This window comes from Lepisosteus platostomus, chromosome 11 (genome assembly GCF_059453375.1).
Source record: "Lepisosteus platostomus isolate fLepPlt1 chromosome 11, fLepPlt1.hap1, whole genome shotgun sequence".
NCBI classification, from domain to species: Eukaryota; Metazoa; Chordata; class Actinopteri; order Semionotiformes; family Lepisosteidae; genus Lepisosteus; species Lepisosteus platostomus.
Genome location: NC_142621.1, coordinates 41,938,669 through 41,958,824, shown reverse-complemented (window position 1 = coordinate 41,958,824; position 20,156 = coordinate 41,938,669). Strand labels below are relative to the sequence as shown.

The 20,156-nt window shown below is 37.3% G+C and overlaps 1 long non-coding RNA gene across 1 annotated transcript; it reads left to right on the top strand.

The window, feature by feature from the left end:
• Nucleotides 1-1,224: 1,224 nt before the first annotated feature.
• LOC148652697 (uncharacterized) lies at nucleotides 1,225-9,569 on the top strand. Its single transcript, XR_015925093.1, has 2 exons — nucleotides 1,225-1,304; nucleotides 9,299-9,569. It is a non-coding gene; the product is annotated as an uncharacterized LOC148652697 (long non-coding RNA).
• Nucleotides 9,570-20,156: the final 10,587 nt, after the last annotated feature.

The following is a 20,156-nucleotide window of genomic DNA, read 5'->3' as shown; positions in this document are numbered from 1 at the left end:
TATTTGTCAGGCCACTTCAGACCATAACGTCTTGAATCACTCATATATTCGTACAGTCACTCACTGTTAACAAGTAAAGAAAAAGGAAAAAAAAAGTTTCCATTACTAGTGAAATGTTTTAATAAGGTCAGCAAGTATGTGACGTTATTAACATTGTGGTTGGACCAGCACTCTACAGACCTGTAACTCATTTGAGAAATAAAGAGAATTATGTGTAGAGTGTATGAATTGTCAAACAATTTCAAGAGGACTAAGAGTCGTGGTTCAGAAAGGAATGATTATTCCAGGTCTGACTTCTGTTCTTTCAGTTTTAACATCAGGTAAACCATTAGAGCAATTAAACGCAATATTTACCCTGCTTAAATTATTGTTTGAAAATAAAAGGTTATAATTTAAATACATTTCCAAAGACGATAAGCACTGGGGATATATTTTCCCATAGCTTTACATTCATGTCAGTTTAACATGTTTAAAATATATTATCTGTTGCTTCGTCCAAGCTAGGCATGTCAGAAAGGAGATTTATGGTTCCATTATAGGGACATATTTTGATAATATTTGTGTTTATTTATTCAACTGCCTTTTCACACCCCTTTCTGAAGCAATCTGAGTAGAGCTGGCAGGCAAAAGAGTATATCTGGAACATAGCCTTCAATTCACCAAATAATCAAGAGAGCTAATAACCTGGGACTGTTTTAATACCTACAAGTAGCTCTTGTGAGGCAAGGCACTCAGTCCAGTGGTCATGACCATTTAGAGAGGCTCACAGGCTGTTAAAGGATTGAAATGTGTACGTGGACAGAGAGATGGAACACCAATCCATCTTCTGGCAGCAAAAGTGATGGAAAATCAAACATCAAGAACAGAACCCCTATGTGTTTAAACTGTTTCATGTTTTTATTATTCTACAAGTGGCACACAGCTTTCTAAAACTTTGCTGGTAATAACATTCCATAGCCCTATGATGGAAGCTCTCAATGTGTTTAGAAAGAAATAAATAAATATAAAAAATTGACAAGTGAATAACACATTGTCTTGTTTGGATCTCATATGTGCTAAATCCATGTTCTTGTGTGTTTGAAAGCAGATGAGCTGTGAATCAGAAGTCAGCTGTACCATAATAGATGTAAAAAAAAGTGTTACAATCTTGTTCTTTTTGTTTTCTTAAATTTTTGAAGTTTTCAGTGAAGGGCTGAATTAATCAATCTGTACCTTTACTTAACCAGGCAAGAGGTAATGTGTGACATAGCTGTTGGATGTTCACCAGCACCTACAGTAAACTTTTCATAGCAAGTATAAAAAAGGTATGTACTGATTTACTCCATTATTAATTATATATAATTATATTATAATTAAAGATATTGCAATAATAATTCTTGCAAATAATGTCAAATCATCATTATTTTATCTACCCTTCTTTTATAATTTCCGAATTAAGCACAAAATCGCAAACGTTGTGAAAGTATAGTCGCCATGTTGTCACAAAACGCTGGTCTCGTCATAGGCGAGAGCTCCAGAGAGAGCTTGTGAGAACTGTGAGGATGAAGTGCCCCTTCCTGCTCGCTAGTCCCTGTAATGAATTAATGTAATGCGATGTATGCATGCAGAGCAACAAGTAAGCAATATTTGTCGACCAAACCAAGAGAGTAATATTTCTGAGATGTTTTCACAAGCCTGCTTATTTACAATGTAATGGGGCCACTTCACGTCACCAGATGTTTTATTGCCTCATTGAATCGCAGAAAATGGCACTGCATATACAGTACCTGGAAATTTTGGCTATTTTGTGATGTACTGTACTTGGAGGCTTTACACATTAGTTTGTACATTTTGCTTCCATTGTGGTTTGAAATGCATGCATCAATGCTTATTCTTTCTAACCCTGAAATATATAAATAGCATTGCAGCTCCTCTTTAATGATCATAAGACAGACTTCAATAAACCCACCATTTTGTGCATTGGTAGAATTGGATACTAATCAAGTTAATTGAAAGGTACAAAGTTCTTTGTCATTTTGTTATTATAGTTCTTTTATGGAAGAGGTAACAATAAAGAAGTTAAGATATACAGTATTAGCAAGTGGGTTAATTTCAGTTATTACTTTATTGCTGTTGTGAAACAAAATTACATAACTGCCATATTTAAATGGGTACAAGATATGTTTAAACAAGGCTCACTCATACTGTAATGACAACAGAGAAAGTTACATACTAAGTTCAATTAAACAGCTTAAGACAGACATAGGTTTACTGTTACCAAAGACCCATTTTTCAGTTGGGTTGTAATAACATAAGGGTTCTTTATTCTGAGCAAGATAAAGGTTGATAAGTGCTGTTTTAGACAGGTGCACTTTTCTCCTAAAAATCTCCAAATAATTCTAGGGTAATATTTCAGATGAAGGGTACCACTTTATTTTAAAGTATGAGGATGAAATAATGCAATCTAAAGAGGGTAAAATAGCATGGGATTCTGTTTTTTAAAACTGCATAAAAGTGGCACACAATGTCAGACCTTTGCTATTAGTAGCAGCAGAAATAAAGAAAATACTGCTACAGTTAAGTTGGAAAATTTACTTTAATCTCATTTGACACTTGATTAAATATTTACAATTTTTACTGCACCTACATTTTATAATGTTCATATACAGTACATGCAAATTCTTTAGTTACATGCTATGCATTGAGTATCTTTATGACAATATACATTGCTGAGCCATAAACAAAGCAATCTTTATTTCAAAGTACATCAAATAAATTTAACCACTAGTTAATAAATTAACAGGCAGACGTTTGCGAGTTGTAGTATAGTTTTCACAAACACCGGAATTTCAGCACCATTAAACATAATGCTAATGGACAGCCCTTTCTTCAAAATCACTTGTAGTCTTTTCTTTATTTAATTCTGTAATGGTCCATTCAGACACTTTTTGTAAGAAAAGTGATTCAATGAGATAATGACAGCACTATGCGATTAGTTTATCACCTAAAGTAATGTGTTTGACAAAGACAGGGCAGAACAGGTATCCATTGCATAAAATGATATTTTAGTTCTGTCATGCACATTGGACAAAATCAATGGTAGTTAATACATTTTGAAAAGTACTTATGAATAAAGAAAAAAGAGATGAAATTATAAAGTGATTCAGTTAAACATTCAATATAATAACTGTATTAGATTTATAGAATGAGATCTGTAATTCAGATAAATCAAGGAACATTTAAGTCTGTTATTTTATTCAGTACCAAGAATCAGTTCCTCAATGCCACTAAAACCATTTATCGGTGGACCTAGCTGATGATGATATAATTAATAATTCTTTACTTAACCACTTTGCCACACTGCATCAATCAGGAAGACCCTTATCATGCTGCTTGCTTTACTTAAGAGTTAACTTCACTGCACAGCCCTATTTATTTAAAAGGCAAAGAAAACAGTGTAAGAAGTCTGAATTAGACATGGTTTGAATGTTGGGATGTCAGGTGCATTTTTCTGATGGAATAAAATAACTAGTTTGCAGACATCTTTTTTTAAACTCCCTCCATCAATTTTCTTACCACTTGATCCAATTCAGGGTCACAGGGGAACCATAATCTATCCCAGCAAACAATGAGCACAGGGCAGAATACAACTTGGATGAGATGCCAATGCATCATAAGCCCAATTTTCCCAGAAGCCAATTAACTTCTGGGAAAAGTATGTCTTTGGACTGTGGGAGGAAACCCAAACAACCACGCAAACACATTTTGCTCAAATTAAAATATATACAGTACTGTATATTGATAAATGCAGTTTGGGATACTGTACATTATTTTAAGGTGAAAATCGCAAGATGGAATAAACAGTGAATAGACAATCTTCAAGCAACTACACTAAATGCAAGCTCTTGCTATGATATTAATTTTGCAGCTGTTGTTCTGATTAAACTTCACTAAAATCTCTTCTGAGTTTTAGGAAGAAGAATAAGCTAAGGTGTGCGTTTGTATAATTGATTCAGAGGAACAGAAATTCTCCCTTTATTCAGTAGGCTTTCAGTTCTCTAATTTAACTTCCTTCTAGCCAATCAGGGGTGACCTTAACCTGTTGATGTTCTGCCAACTTTTCTTGTTATTGGTTTGGGAAAACTATAAACCTTTCCTGACTATTTCATGGAAACATACTCTTCCTCTTGGAGACACCTCTACTTGCCAATGTGAAATATGTTCAAGATGACTCCTGATTTAGTCAATAAAAATATCTATAGCAGCTGTAATGATACTAAATAAGACACATCTGATATCAATGATGCAAATCATGCTGTTAGAATAAGTAGTTTTCTTTTATTAAGATTTCCAAGGTCTTTAGATTCCCAAGGCCTCTGTTAACTCACAGAGCCATTTGGTGGCAAAACAAGAATGTCTCCTGTTGGACATTTCTCTTGTTGATGTGCCTCAGATGCATTCCAGGTGTATACTTATGAATGAGCAGACAGATGCAGGTCAAATTTGTCAAAAGTTTATTTCTGTTTATTTCTTGTAATTGGTTTATGTTGGGAGCCTCACCAGAATGAGGGACTCTCTAATAGGATATGTGGTTGTAACAACAACAACAACAACAACAACAACAACAACAACAACAACAACAACAACAATAATAATAATAATAATAAACAATATAAAAAGACACAAGATATGCACAATGAAAATACACAATGGGAGACAATGAGACAGCAGATGGGGGTACTGAATACAGTAAGAGCAGAGGTGTATAATTCAGAACCAGTTAAGTAAATGTCCTTCTAAAGAAGAAGATTGTGAGTTTAGATTTGATAGAGTGTAGGGAAAGTGACTCTCTGATATCCTTGAGGAGAGAGTTCCAGAGCTTTGGGGCATAACAGAAGAAGGCCCTGCCACCCATAGAGACCAGAATTAGAATAGTGAAGGTTGCGAGGTGGGGAACAGGACGACTGTAGCTGACACAGCTACTGAGGTGCCAAGCTATGCAAACCCTTATACTGTAGGTGAGCGTCAGGATTTTGAGGTCAACATGAAACCTGACAGGCTTTTAAACCAGTTTGGCTTTAGCAGTCTGTTGATGCTGGAGAAAAGGTGTCTAGGGTTGTTATGGTTATTTTCAATGATGCATGAGAAGTAGCTGGATCTAGCAGATATAGCTATTAAGAAAATCTATTTTGTCCTCTAAAGGATCAGAGGTAGAGAAACAAGAAAAGGAGGATAGAACAGAATTTGTGAACCAAGGTTGATCGACTGCTCGCCAGTTGAGAAAACTTAAGGAGCGTTACTGGGAAGTGTTAAAAACAAATAATTCCAGATTAAAAAGAATAGCTAAGTGGTCAGAGAGGCCTAGTTCAAGGGAAGAGAAGTGAGAAACATTTGCAATGATTAAATACAGGGTGTGTCCTTTGTTATGTGTTGGGCTAAGAACAAGCTGGGTTAGATCAAAGCATCTTAACAGAGTTTGAAAATCTATAGCTAAATCGGAAGACCATGAGTCAATATGTATATTAAAGCCACCAAGAATAAGGATCCTCTTAAATCTGAGGCATAAAAATAAAGGTAAAGTGGCAAACTCACCTACAGTATAAAGGCTTCAATTGGTTTGGTAGAGCAGGAAACGGAGACATTTAAAACAAAACACTCGAAAGAAGAGAGCAGAGGTACAGTAACAGAATTTCAACTGTAAAGGAGATTATAAATAACAACAATGCCCCCACCTCTGCCTGAGAGACAAGGGAGGTCAAACAAACTGGACCTAGTTGGTCTAACAGGTGACCATCATTTCGTCTGTGCCATTTTTTCTTCTTTTCGTTAAGCACAGAAAGTGAAGTTTTGTTCTTTAATAAAGTCACATATGAGAAGAGCCTTACTGTTCACGGAGCGGGTGCTTAGTAGTGCTAATGTGAACAGTCCTGGGAAGCCAGGGGGCAATGGAGTGGGTTCCAGGCACGGTAGAGAGAGTCCATTTTTGAGGTTGCCGCTGATGCAGGCTAGTCTTGCCTCCGTGCACCACGAGGCAGGGACAGTGACTCCGCAGGTGGACGAAGGAAAGAAATGGCGTCCTATGCTTCGGTGATCGTATCGCATTGGTCGAAGGATCCCAATATAACGGCAGTATCATACATGTGTTTTTCCAGGAAATTATTCCACTTCAGTTGCAGTAGTTGCAGAGAGGAGTACCTTAGAAACATCTCCGTGGAATCCGCGACGATGTAATTTACACTTACGCTTGGTGTATTCGTCAGTGTGAAAACAGGGAAATCAAAAGGATTATCATAAAACAACTTGTTCAGTCCATCTCGGTCCATGCTGGTTATTTCATGGTGGTTATTTTGTTGGAGGGTGGGTCAAAAGAGACATTGTCCTTGGTATTTTCATGAAAAGCCATAGATGTTTCAGTCTAAAAAGCCCTAACTGCATTTAGATACAGTACATGGCTTCAGTTTTTCCCCAACCCTATCCCTGCTGGAACTTCAAAATGGTCATGTGGCATATGTTTATTCACCAGCACATTAGCTCAATAAACATGTCCCATTATCTTTCCTTACCATATAAATTTCTTAATTTTAGTTTCTCCATCCAACTCATACAAAATACAAATTATGGAAAAACACATAAAAACCTTTCTGATTGCTTTTGGGGATAGTAAATAAAAATTCAGTATATGGAAGAGCCAAGACCAGTTAATATGGTCCATAAAAATAGAAAGAAAAAGGAAACCAAGTTCATATAACCTGTGCGGCTGCATTGTGAGACATACCAGTGAAAAATAGGTCTTGTTTTATTGCCAAATGCCTTATTTTACTCTCAAGGAACTTGAATCACATAAAGTTATTTATTCTGTTTTTTTTCCATAACGTGCCTTGTCATCAACCGCATGACACCAATAAAAGCAGATTTTGAAGAAAGTATTGTTGACAGGCAAAAGAAAAAGTAATGGCATCTGCTGACATCACAGCCTTCTAAAAATAGAGCCAGAAAAAGTAAAAAAAAGAACAAAACAGGAAGCTAGTTATTTTATTCCAGATTTAAGTCCATTTTAAAAGCTACATTAATTTGAAATACATACATGGAATTAAAATGACGTGAATGTATCTATCATTTAGCATTTTTAAGCCGTACAAAGTTGGAAGGAAAATTTGTGTAGTTTCACTGGCAATTGGAATGGTACCATTATATTTTGTGTGGGGTGCACATCCTGTTCGTATAGAAAATGGCTTGGTTTGCCCCAAAACATAAGGAATGTAGACAGGGCTTTTTGGTTAAGCTCAGATTTAAACCCAACACATGAATAAGTAACATTATGTATTAATTTTCTTGTTTATAGATACAGTATATTGCATTCTACAATGGAATTTTTGAAAGATCAATAAATATGTAAGTGTATCTCTCCAGACGATGCCTCGGACATGGGATCGTAATCGAACAGCCCTTCATTTCAGATGTTGGGCAGAGCATGATGAAAATGCATCCCTTTCCTTCTTAACCCAAATGTTGTGACACAAAAGGGAGGCAAAACCCGACTTACTCTCAGAAGACGTTTTAGAAGACAGACTCACTTGCACACTGATGACTAACTCACATCTCGGTTCTGCATCAGAATGTGAATGTGCACATTGTAAAATAAGGAATCATAATAAGGAATCAGGATATACTTTTCTTTGTGAATACAATCTTCGTTCCTCCTCATCATCTTTAAATCTTTGTCTGCTGCAAGACTAATGTGGAATAGGTAGACTGGTAGTAAATCTTTATTAATGTCCAGGTGCCAACATGGAGGCAAAGTGGGTAGCATTGCTGCGTTGGGGCCTTGGTTTCTGTTCTGCACCCAGAGTGCTCTCTGCGTGGAGTTTGTACTGTTGTTCTCCCTGTGTTCACGTGGGTTTGCCTCCAACAGTCTGAAGAAATGCTGGTAGGTTAATTGGCTTCTTAGAAAATTGTCCCTGGGGTGAGTGTGTGCCAGGTGAGGTTCTGGCTCCCCTGCCACCTTGAACTGGATAAAGCAGCTAGAAAATGGATAGAGCATGGCGGCTAAGGATAGTCACTGATTTTTGTCTGTCTTGTTCCCTCTTCTGAAGAAGAGTACATCTTCCTTAGTCTCTCACAATATGCTATATACTATATACAAAGATGCATAAACAATGTGTAAAACTTTATTTTGTACTTAAGTGTGATCACTTCTTAAATGGGTATGCCAAATGTATTTGGCCTCACTTCAATACTAATGTATCCCTCCAGCTAAGAAAAAAAAATCTCCCTGGACAAAAGAAGAACAACATGTTTTCACCAGTGAGTGGGTGATTACTGCAAGATTCAGCCCTTCTGTTCAGCAGAGCGTTTGGCTAATCATGTGCAGCAAATAAGTAGAGTAATTCAATATAGTGAGGTCTTGAGAAGTCAGTACTGTGCAGGACATTAAGCGGTGCGGCAGTCATTTGGAATGGGACAGCAATATTAGATCCAAGCTCAAGAATGTCAGAGAGAAGTTGCACAGAGTCCAAAAACAGGGTAAACCAAGAGAGGCTGCAGACATTTATAATAAGACCAAGAAACGCAAGCCCTTTCTCAGTGGAGTTATGGAATTCAAAGTGCACAAAGCAAAGAACCTCTTATAGTCTCAAATAGCTGATCTCAATAAAACTACACTTTGAATGCTGAGACTGCTGTTGTGAGCACACCCTTTATTCAAATAACTAGAGGGTAGGATGAAAATATATAAAGGGAGCATAACATCTTAGATTGGTTCACCATCCTAGAAAAACACATCAGGAAAACTTAATCTGCATCTTTATGGATTCTGAAAGCCACTCAGAAAAAGCTGTTCATTGAAAAAAGTTGAAAGAATAACATAAGGCACTTCAGAGTTGAGATTATACACACACTGTTTCCATGGTTCCATTCAACAGCATACAGTACATTCTGTGTGTCTGTATGCTATAGTCACGCAAATCCACATTAGAATGTTACCTGGAAACAGCAGTTTATTAAAACAAAGGTAATGGCCAATTAGTGAAAGTGAAGACAGTTTGTTTTATTTTACCAGCAGGGCAAGCCTTACTATAGTATTTTATTTGAGGTATATACCATGCTTTATGTAGTGTGACCAGACAGCCATGCTTAGTCAGCTGGGGGTTTGCTATTAAGAAACTGCATATAAAAAGTGACAGGACAATAAAAATAGGGACCACCAGAATACCAGTGCTCTGTATTCATCATCTTCTTTTCCCTGTTTTTCTTTCTTTCTGTTTTCAAAGCCGTTTTCCATCTTTGCACAACTTTTTTTTCCCCTTTTGCCTCACTGCAGAGAGGAGATTCCTGGTCACTAAACAGCAGGTTGGAGAAGCAGCACTTTGATGCCTGACAAGATGGCAGGATGTGATGAAATGCTACAAAGACATGGCCCCTAACCCTTCCATTCCCCTTTCATCTCCCAGTGGGAAACCCCACAGCAGGGTCAGCATTCAGGGGGACCACCCCACAGTTCCCGTGGGGGGATGGCCAACTCACAACTTCTACTGTCACTTCTTCACCGTGTTGTTAAGGAAATAAATGAATGACAAGCAAAAGTGATCTTATACACATGAACAGATTGTTGTTTTTCAATACTCTTTTTCAGATAACAGCATAAAAAGACCTAAGAACTTTTGCACAAAAAATAAACACTGAAACATACACAGCAAAAATTGATAACCCTAGTCAGAAAAAAAAATGATAGATCTATTAAGTGTACTGAGACTTACAATGTAATTGTATAAAATATTACACAAACATGAGGGCTTATCTGTAAATTGCTTATTGAAATCTAACATGCTTCTTTAATGTGAGTGGAACATAACTTCCTTCAGGGAACGGGCTGTGGCATTTAGACCACTTGTTAAAACCAACCCCTTTTCTGCAAAAGCAGGTGATACAGCTTAAGAAAATGGGCTTGACATCATCTCTGTCTCTGATGTCATTCAGCTTGGAGTCCCGTTTCGCAAAACAGTGTCAATTCCCCAATTAAACCTCTCCCCACCTTCTGACTCAGCCTGTGTAGTAACGGCCTTGTCACTTTTTCCAGCTGACTCGCCCTGGGTCTGTGTTTTTCAAATATATTGATAGTGTGGGCTCCTAAAGGCTCTCTAAATATTTGAGGTGCATGCAATGACAATTGTATGTACTGTATAGAGACACCTTGTAAACAGACTTTTTTTAGTGGAAAGAGTGTTACGCTCACTAGTTTACTGTTTATATAAAGTCATTTTATATAAGTCTCATTAAACATTAGAGGACAGGATCAAAAATATGTTTTATTTTGAACACAACACATCATCACACTTCATTAAAGAATAATAAGGAACAAATTATTACAGCACGTGGCAATTACTGACATAATGTGACATCAAGAGCTTACGATTACATAATTTTGTCCAAATAATGTCAAAGTTAAATTTAATGATGTATTGCTCAATAAAAAAACAAACATTACTTTTAACATGTTTTTCTTGCATGGTAGAGGTTCTGATACAGAAATGATACTGTATAACAGTCATAATTATTCAGTTACCTGTATATTCCATGCCTACATTTACCTGTAATTTTTCATTTTAGATTCAAATGAAGTTAAGGAATGTTATGATGACAGAATTGCATACTTTTTATACCACTGACACCGTTTCCATTTTTATAATCATTTCTCAAGATGTGACTGTTATTCTTGTCTCACTTAAGCTGTATTAAACTTTTATCCTGTCCAACAAGGATGTTTTTCCATGTCAGGATTTCAGTGGAAGCACGTAGAAGCTTCATGCTTTTATGACCACGTCTAAATACAATTTGAACCATTCCTTACCATGTGAAAAACTTAAAACCTGTGAGGAACCAATGTATCCTCAGATGATCTCTCTTCCTGTATAATTTACAGTATGATGTAGGGCATGTTGTGCTGCAAAGCATAGTTACCAATCAACTTCTGTTGAATACAGTTAGTAGACCCATCATCAACTGGTAAATTCCCTATTCCCAACCCTCTAGCCCTTTGGAAAAGTAGGGGTTGCTTCTAAAGGTAATAATCATGTAAATCTACACTCTACAATATGCACAAAATATTATTTCTCAAAACACTGGTGGCAACTAACTATGGAAGCTGCAAGGCTGTATGGCAACAGGTGGTTGAAAGGTTTAAAGATATCACTGAAACAGGTACTTTCCTTTTTTTAGGTTTCCTTTTTTTTAGGCTCGATGATGCAAAACTTGTTTAAAGGGAAAATAATTGGGAAGTCCCCTTAACTGCCAGGGTGCCCTTTAACAGCTTGCCAGTTCATCAGACAACTAAAGATAAAGCATTTCTTTTAATGGTTTATGTATTGCATTTCTGAAAAGGTTTTTGTCAAAGAAATACAATATACTGTATCCTGGAACAATCTGGATGAGATGTACTGTACTGTTTCAGTTTTATTTGTTCACATTTTGATGTGCCAACTACTGCTTTCATTTTAAATAAAATAAATTAAATTCTTTACTGGCCCTCCAATTATGAATCATCCAGTAACTTCTCTGTAACTGAAACGTTTCTTACAGTATGCTTCCACTCTCTATCCCTGCATGGGAAGGTTGAGGATCCAAAATATGTTCTTCTGAGATGTGGGACCCAGCAACCACACTGCAAACCCAACTGTATTTGTAACAGTCAGCATTGACTGTAAGTGACAACAGTGTCAGCTCCCTGGTGTATTAAAGCCTGGTTTGTGCCAATCAGTTTGGGATTCTCTGTCACCATCAGTTGATGAAGTAGCCCAGACCTACTGGTCCTGACCTGTCTGAGCTTCAGTCTGTAAGATGACTGAGGAGAAGGATAGAGTTACAAATAAGTTACAAATGAAGAGTTCATCTGGCCTGTTTAGATCATTTGGTTGCTAGTAGCTAATTATTCATCTATTGGTATCTAGAGAGAAGTTTAGGATCAGCTTCAACAACATGCAGTAGCTCAGCTGGCATTTTACACTAGATCTTATTCAGTATACATCCACTCAAACTTTTCAAAACTTCCTCAGTTGAGTGATATCTGGCTTTTAAGAATTGCTCGGGGAAATAAAAATGTTTTTCTGAAATTAACATTTCTGTAGTTCATGTCATTTGTGACTCATATACAGTACAGTAGACCCTAATTTTTTTCCCTAAGCTCTGATATAGTGAATTCCAATAATTTCATCTAATGAACTTCTGCAATTTAAAACACCATTAGCTGGTCTCATCTAATAAAATATTTGTAATTCTGACGTCAGATGAGAAGGTATGTGTATGTTTCTCGGATTGTGGAATGGCTTTGACCTTCATGTTAAACTACTGCATGTTATCAAATCAGATTCACATTCTCTTACTCTTATTTTTAATTTTTTGCTTGGAAGTATGAGCCAATCAATAGTTCAGTATAACTGGGTATATTTATAAAAAGCAAATTAACTATGGTTTATACAACACTACAAGTACTCTCATTTGTGACAAATTTACACCTATAAATGTAAATTAGAAGGCAGAATTTCTAACATTTTAGCATATTTTATAATTATATCTATAAAGCTTAGATGTTTATCTTCATGTGAAATATCACTAAGTCATATCTAAAATCATTTTTGTTTTCTATTATGATGCACACTATTTTAAAAATAATTCAGTAGATACTGTAAGTGTCTTACATTTACAGTGCTTGTTTTTGCATTAGTTTAAAAGAATTTTAATCAAGACAGACTAAACCATTATTTTGAAACTTGTGGAAACGGGGCTTTTGTGAAGAAAGTATTTAAAGTTTGTCGGCTGGACTTATTTTCACTTTGTTTTCTAAACGCTTGTCAGGTGGCTTTAAAATAGCATTCCAAAGCTATTTTCAAACATGCCCAAAGAAATGTAATCCATGACCACAAAGCCAGACTGTCAGTTCCGGGGTGAAATCAACAGAAAAAACACATGAATGGCTACAAAAGAGCCATTTCGTGAAAAGAAAATGTCTGTGATTGTGAGACACTGAACATTTAGCTTTAATGGAACAAGTAATAGGTTTATTCCATGCTGAAAAAAAGAAGAAAGAATACACAACGTTTCGGCTGTGGAGCCTTCTTCAGGTGTCATTTAGCTTTAATGGCACTTATGGCATTATTGTGTCTTGATGCTTGTACAACGAGTGTGACAAATATTGCATTAGGGTTATCTAGCTTTTCACATAGTTCACATTTGTAAAAACACAATAAACATAACAATATTTGTCATTGTAGCACTATTGGGTAAAATATGAATGTTTCGACAAGCATTGTGTTCTTTGACTTACAAATAAAAAAAATGCTACTCTGTGGAATTAATTTCTGAGTGAATTATAAACTGCTGCCATTTGCCAATTGTTTCTAGTTTTTTTTTACAATGTACAGTATCTAAAAATGCCAGCACTCATAATCACTGCAGAACTTTCCACTCTTTTAACTTTATTGGAAAACACAAAATATTTACAGCAATTAACTTAACAGTTCCCAAGCTTTTTCAGTATGTTGCATTTCCCACACAACAGATCTTGAAAACCAGACTGTTAAATTCACATTTAAAACAAAAAAAACAAACAAACAAGAGAAGCATACATTTAAAGTAAGGCAGAATACGCATCTTAAAATATATAAAGATACAATTTTATTACAGGATTAACAGGACACTAGAAGACTCAAAAACCTTTCCAACAGCAACAGACTTCTAAAATCTTCTGCCACCACTCTTCCTTTTCTAGGAATAAGTCTATTAACTAACCAGAATTGAAAACCTCTGTGTATTACACATCCAGTGATCCACAGAATTATCTCTGTTACTTACATGCCAAATATAGTAAAAACTGTTCTTTTCTCACAGTTCCTCAGACATGGCACGAGAGCTTTGAGACTCACTTCCAAAACCAAGCCCTCACAATTGCGGGCTCTTTCACTTGACAAGTGATATTCCTTGCACGGCATTTACAGGGCCTTTTCCCAAACCAAAGCGGCCCTTGGAACAATAATCCCACAAGGAATTCCCACACTCAGAACCGCATTCCACTTTTCCTTCCCTTCCACCATAACACCCTTTCAATTTCCAGGGTCATCAGATAAATCTCTTCCTTTTTACAGATTGACTCTTCGACCAGAATCTTTTTCCAAAGCCAACAATCGCTTCATTCCATCAGCCACCTATTGTACTTTCATTCGCTTAAGCATCCACAGCCTCCCTCTTTGTCAGAGACCTTTATTTGAACAGACGTCAACCTGTTGCAATAATTAATCTGCCCTCATCCCTCCTGAACTTTCATTAGAACTCCATTAAAATTCAGGACTGACCCCCCCAAAAAAACGGGCATATGTCATGTAGTGCACACAAGTGTAGAATATCTCTTTGAGGCAGAAAAAAAGAAACTAAAATAAAGACTAAGGTATTTAGTTGACAGGTGCATGCCCTGACTTATGGGAATTTAAATGTTTTCAATCTCGAACAGAGACAACTGAAAGGTGATTTGAACCAAGTATTCACAATTGTATTACACTGTATTTAAAGGCATCAACAATAACAACAAAGTGGAGTTCTTTAGAATCAACAGCGAAAGAAGAACCAGAGCACATAGGTGGAAGCTACAGTATGTGGAAGTGCGTTTAAAACCGAGATGAGGCGGCAGTTCTTTACACAAAGAGTTGGGGGAGTATAAAACAAGCTACTGAGTCATGTTGTAAAAGCTGATACTCTGGCTTTTTTCAAGAAATAGTTGGATGAGATCCTTTAGCTACTAATTACCAAGTGGGCTTGGTGGGCAGAATGGCCTTTTGTCTGTAACATGCAAGTTCAATCTTTACCTTCCAGTAACACATACTTGACTCCTCTGGCTATTTCAAGATCATGAAGGAGGTATCACACACATCCACAACTTCATTTTGTGCAGAAAGTGGTCTTACATTTACATTGGTAGTAGTTCAGGTGGGTAGCTGCATCAGCATGCGTAGGCTGCAAAGGAACAAGTAATAGGTTTATTCCATGCTGAAAGAAAGAAGAAAGAGAACATAACGTTTCGGCCGTGGAGCCTTCTTCAGGTGTGAGAGAGACAGGGCAGTAGGCAAAGGTAAAGTAGCGGGAGAACAAAGGTTGGGAGGGAGGAGGACTGAGAGGCGGGAGCAGGGGACAGAAAGAGAGGCCAATCAAGAGGTGTGAAGTCAGAATGGGTGCAGAGAGGTGTGAAATGAAACTTCCAATGAATGGAGAAAATTTAAAAGAACAGTTGTCTGTCGTTAAGGGAAGGGAGAATGTGTGATTCTAGCTGCAGAATAATTTTAGTTTCGGTGGTCTTTCTGATGTATGAGTTCGGAAAACCGTCTTTGAGAACACAGACGGAGAGATTAGAGTGGTCGTGGCTGTCAGAGGTGAAATGAGAAACAATTTACATTTACATTGGAACTGTAGGGACCAAAAACACTGGCTCTCCATTTCAGGGAGCATGTAGGAACAGTAAGAACCAGAGAATTCTCTAAGTTGACAGCTCCTCATTTTACCTCTCTCAGCTACCATCACACTTACCTCTCTGTTTGTGACAGGTGGCATAGCAAATTGGAAGGAGGGTGCAGTTTTTCTAACTGCACCTACCTCAACCAAGAGTCAGAAGGTCAAGAGACAAAATGATTGTTTTGACATTTTAATCACATATGATTTTGATAGACTGCATTTAAAAATAAGAGCAACACAAATATCACCCTGGGACAAAAATCTTTTTAGTCTTTGTCGGCCATTTTCCTTAATTGGTGCTGTTACAGCTGTGGATCTTGGCAATTTACTGAAAAACAAACTACAAGTATTTGGTGGCAAATGGTTTAGAAAACATTTTACAAAAATGGTAAAAATACCAACATTTCACTTGAATAGTAATATCATGATTTACTCTGCTGTGCTCTGTTTGCTAAACTACTCCACTTTACAAAGACCCAGATCAGAATGACAGAAATAAAGCAATGATATCATGTGGTTTTAACCTATGAGGTTGTTTGAGCTGAGAAGCCCAAGGTGAAATAGGATATGAAGCTGCCATTACTGTATGTATATTTTTGATTGCTGGATAACTGTCTACATGACTAACCATGTTTGCTCCTGTGGTTTTCCTGATTTTTTTTTATTTGAGCCTCTGTTTGTCTTTTTGCGCTGTCTGTACCTGCTATCTTTATGTTTCCCTCAGTCTGACTCATTCTGTAGGCAGATGTGCCCATAATGGCTTTTGGCATAAGCTGCTTTTTAAAAGTATTGAAGTCCTCTGCAAAGCTTTTACATGTTACATCAAGACTGGCCAGTCCTTGCCATCCTAACCTCAGAGATTGTTATATTCATTTCAGCTGAGCCATCAGGTAGTTAACTGAAGCCTTATTGGAGATAACCTGATTAATGTGGTTTCTTGTTTTCAGCTCTTAAACCAACAGTTTTAAACTACTTATTTTACTTAAAATCATTCCTTTGGCAAGTAAAAAGAATGGACAAAATATCCAAAAACTATCATCCCAATTTCTAAACATTCAGTAATACTGTAAACAAGCAGGCATTTTCAGTGTGTTACAAAGAGTTTCTTGAGATAAGCAATGCGTATTACTGTAAACCCCACAATTTAATTCCAAAACAATATATTGAAAACTAAAATTTTGACCAATCAAGGACCTGAATTTTGCTTGTAGAAGTCTTAGCCCCTTTTAACATTAAAACATACTAACTCCCCTGTTGCTGGCGTTAGTCCATTATTTCACAAAATTCAAATGACCAGGTTATGAGATGACTGACAATTAGCATTACGTTGTAGTGATACACCCCTTTGTGTGCTAAGGATGACAAGGAGCACCATCAGGGGCACAGTATAACTATTATAGACATTAAATAATGTCGGTGTTCCTTTTTAAGACAGAATTTTTCAACCTTTTTCTATTAGTCATGTCACTGAAACCTAAATCTCATCAGAGCATTGTTATGTAGATCCGGTTACAGCAACCAGTAATGCTTAACCCAATTTTTAAGGCCAAGCAAAACTGTCATCTTCCTCTTTGAACAAGGCTGTTTGTCCTAGCAATCCACTTCTGTGGTTTGCGCGACTGAAGCCGAGATTGTGGGAAGAACACATTACACGATCATCCTACAGAAAGGTGCTAATGTGGTTATATATAATTGTCAGGAAGGGAGGGGAATTTCATAACAACATCCTGAACTATTTCAGCCAAAAAAAAAAAAGATTCTTTGAGCATCCTATAGTTCAGTCTTCATTTTTTCTTTACAAAGAGATTGTGAGACTGAAGAGCTGCTCAGAAATATTTTTAATTATAACTATTCATTTTCAAAAACGTGGCAAGATAAAAGGTAAATTCAGCTTCATTAAAAAATGGGAAGGAGAACAAATCATAAAAGAATGTATTGTCTGGATAGCCTCATGTGTTTGTACTTGAATGCTGGAATTATCGGTGTGCTCAACCACTGCATCCTTTTTTGTGCAAAGTCTCAGTTACAGTATATCAGCTAGATAAACCATGATGTGTCGGTATCACCCGATTTTGTCTGCTTTATGTTCTCTCCATCCATGAGAAATATTGGTAGTTTTTGCGTAGGTTGCTTTAACATTACTTAATGCTGGCTGGGACTCAATATAAGCAGACTGTATGCTACAGGGGTAGGCGTAGTACAAACAGCATCACTGCCTTTGAGGGTTTATCTTTGAAAATGTGTTATTTTAAAGTTTCGTAATGCTGGTATCTGGCTAAATTCATTTGCGGAAATTTCAGGATGACACCCATTACCATTAGTATAATCCACTGTGGGTTCATACAGTACATGTATCAGACATCACCGAACACCACACATTCCTGTATTCCTGTAAAGTTGTTGGGAGACTTGACTTCAGGTCTGAACATGTTGTTTAATACATTTCACATGTGTAGATCGCAACAGCACCTGAGTGGATAAACGAGGATGAGACCAAGCATTAGCAGCACTGTGAAAGGTCATATGCCTGTGTAAATTTCTTGCAAAAATGTGTATAACATCTTATGCTCCCCAATTTCCAGTACTGTATATATTTCTTACAAAGAAAAATTAAAAGAAAAACTGCAACTACATCTACCTACATTTAGAAAATATTTCAGTACATAAAAACATACTGAAATTAATATTTATATGTTTATTTATGTATTTTTTGTTTAATAAAGTATACTGATTTAATGTTTTGGGCCTCATTTTATTTAATTGATAATTCGTTCTTGGCCATGATATACTTGTGACTTTGGCTGTCAGACAAGCACTGCATCATCACATTAGTGAGAGAGTCGACTGGACACAGGCAATGAGGTCATTTAAGATGTTGCCTGTGAAGCGGTCTGGTGAGAATCCTGAAAAAAAAACAAAGAAATGAGCCCATATGCTCCATTTATCAAAAGAACAACGCCTTCGTTCCGATGGTATGTTGGAGACTAGACTAGATTGGTACACTTTCTGTCTAGGGCGTTCACAGGCAATTTCTAACCTGGCAAATGCTACCACTGTCAATGAATTGTCATTATATGATCAATACGTGTTATTCCCAGGGGGAGCTAGAGCTTACAGTCCCTAGTTTCCATGGCAACCGGCCATGTTTGCACCTGGAGTCGAACACCTCCCGGTGCCATGATGACTCCGTCTGGGCTCTGTGCTGCCTGCTCCCACTTAATAGGTCATCAGCTGCCCTGTCCACAGTCAGATGCTCTGTCATTGAGCTTCCTACTGGTTTGTTACAGAAGTGCTTCTTGCACTAACCTGCCAGTCAAAACAACTAAGAATCCACCTGAATTAGTCCATCTGCCAGATCCTGATCCCAAGACGGAACCACATGGCCACCTGGATCCCTGTCTGCCTCATAGCTGCTGCACCTCCATGGCAGCCAACCAGACCTGCTTGGCCGCGCAGCTTTCTTGTTCTGTTCTACTCATCTGTGCCGTCCCTTCCCTGAGCTATTCAGCCCAGCTGCACAGCACCTTCCCTGTTTCATCCGTCTTTTTCTGGCTGCACGATGCTTTCCAGCTCTAGCCTCTTAGCTTGCCTTCACCGGGACCTAAAAAGTGGCTTCACCAGCCTGTCATACATAATGTATGTGGCACTTTCCTGCTCTGCGCCACATCGCAACACAACACACATACAGTAAGTATCTAGATGTGGTGCTGTTGATGACAAATGATGATCAGCATAATGAATTTATCAATTGTATTTCAAATGCGCCCAGCAAAATGCTACAGATTGTCCTTCCAGATCGTAAGTGTGACAGTGTGTTTATAAGCAAAACCTTTTACTTGATGTGCAGTACAATTATTTCATATTTTCCCAGTCTCTCCTGCATGAACGCATATAACATTCAGTTTTAAAACAGTGCAGCTGTTTGATGTGTGATTCATTTCAAGATTTATCCCCAGTTCAATTGTGTATCACAGATACTGGCTGTAGAGATAAGTGCAATGTAAACTGAGTGACACGCTCTATATGAATGAAATACTCTATATGTTCAAAGATCGTAAGTGGTGAGATACTGTTTCCCTTTTGTCAGTGGATTTGCTTATTGGATACACTGGCTTTTTGTCAAGACCAAGAATGAATAACTAGCTAAATTATTAAAGGGGGAGTGGTACTTGCATTTTAACGTCTTTAAGTACATTGTGACCTCTACCCTGCCTTCATAAAACGGTACATCGGTGAGTGACAGAAAAATATTATTGCCTTTACTTTATTTAAAAAGTCTCCCTTACTTCATAATAAGTGCTGTATTTGTATTCGCGAGCAGGCCTGTAGTTTAAACAGCTCTTTAACTCCTTGGCGCCTGAGCTGTATATGCAGGTTCTCCTTGCCCCGTCTGTGTAAACGATCATCAGGCCTAGCCAGCCACGCTGTGGTTTCTCTGGGATCACAGCACCCATTCAGTGTGTACCAACATTGTTTGTTTTTCAAGGGTTTAGCAAAGGTCCCTGCAAGCTTATCAGATTGAACAGTTGCACTTCTTGTTATTTTAGGAACTTCTACGAAAGGCTAAACAGAGAGTGGTTCTTTAGGTTTTCTCTTATTTAAAAACATAGGTAATATAATAAGCTTCAGGGATCACTGCATTGCAACGTGTTACGAGAACCTGGAAATGCAAATAAAGCAAACACCGGGAA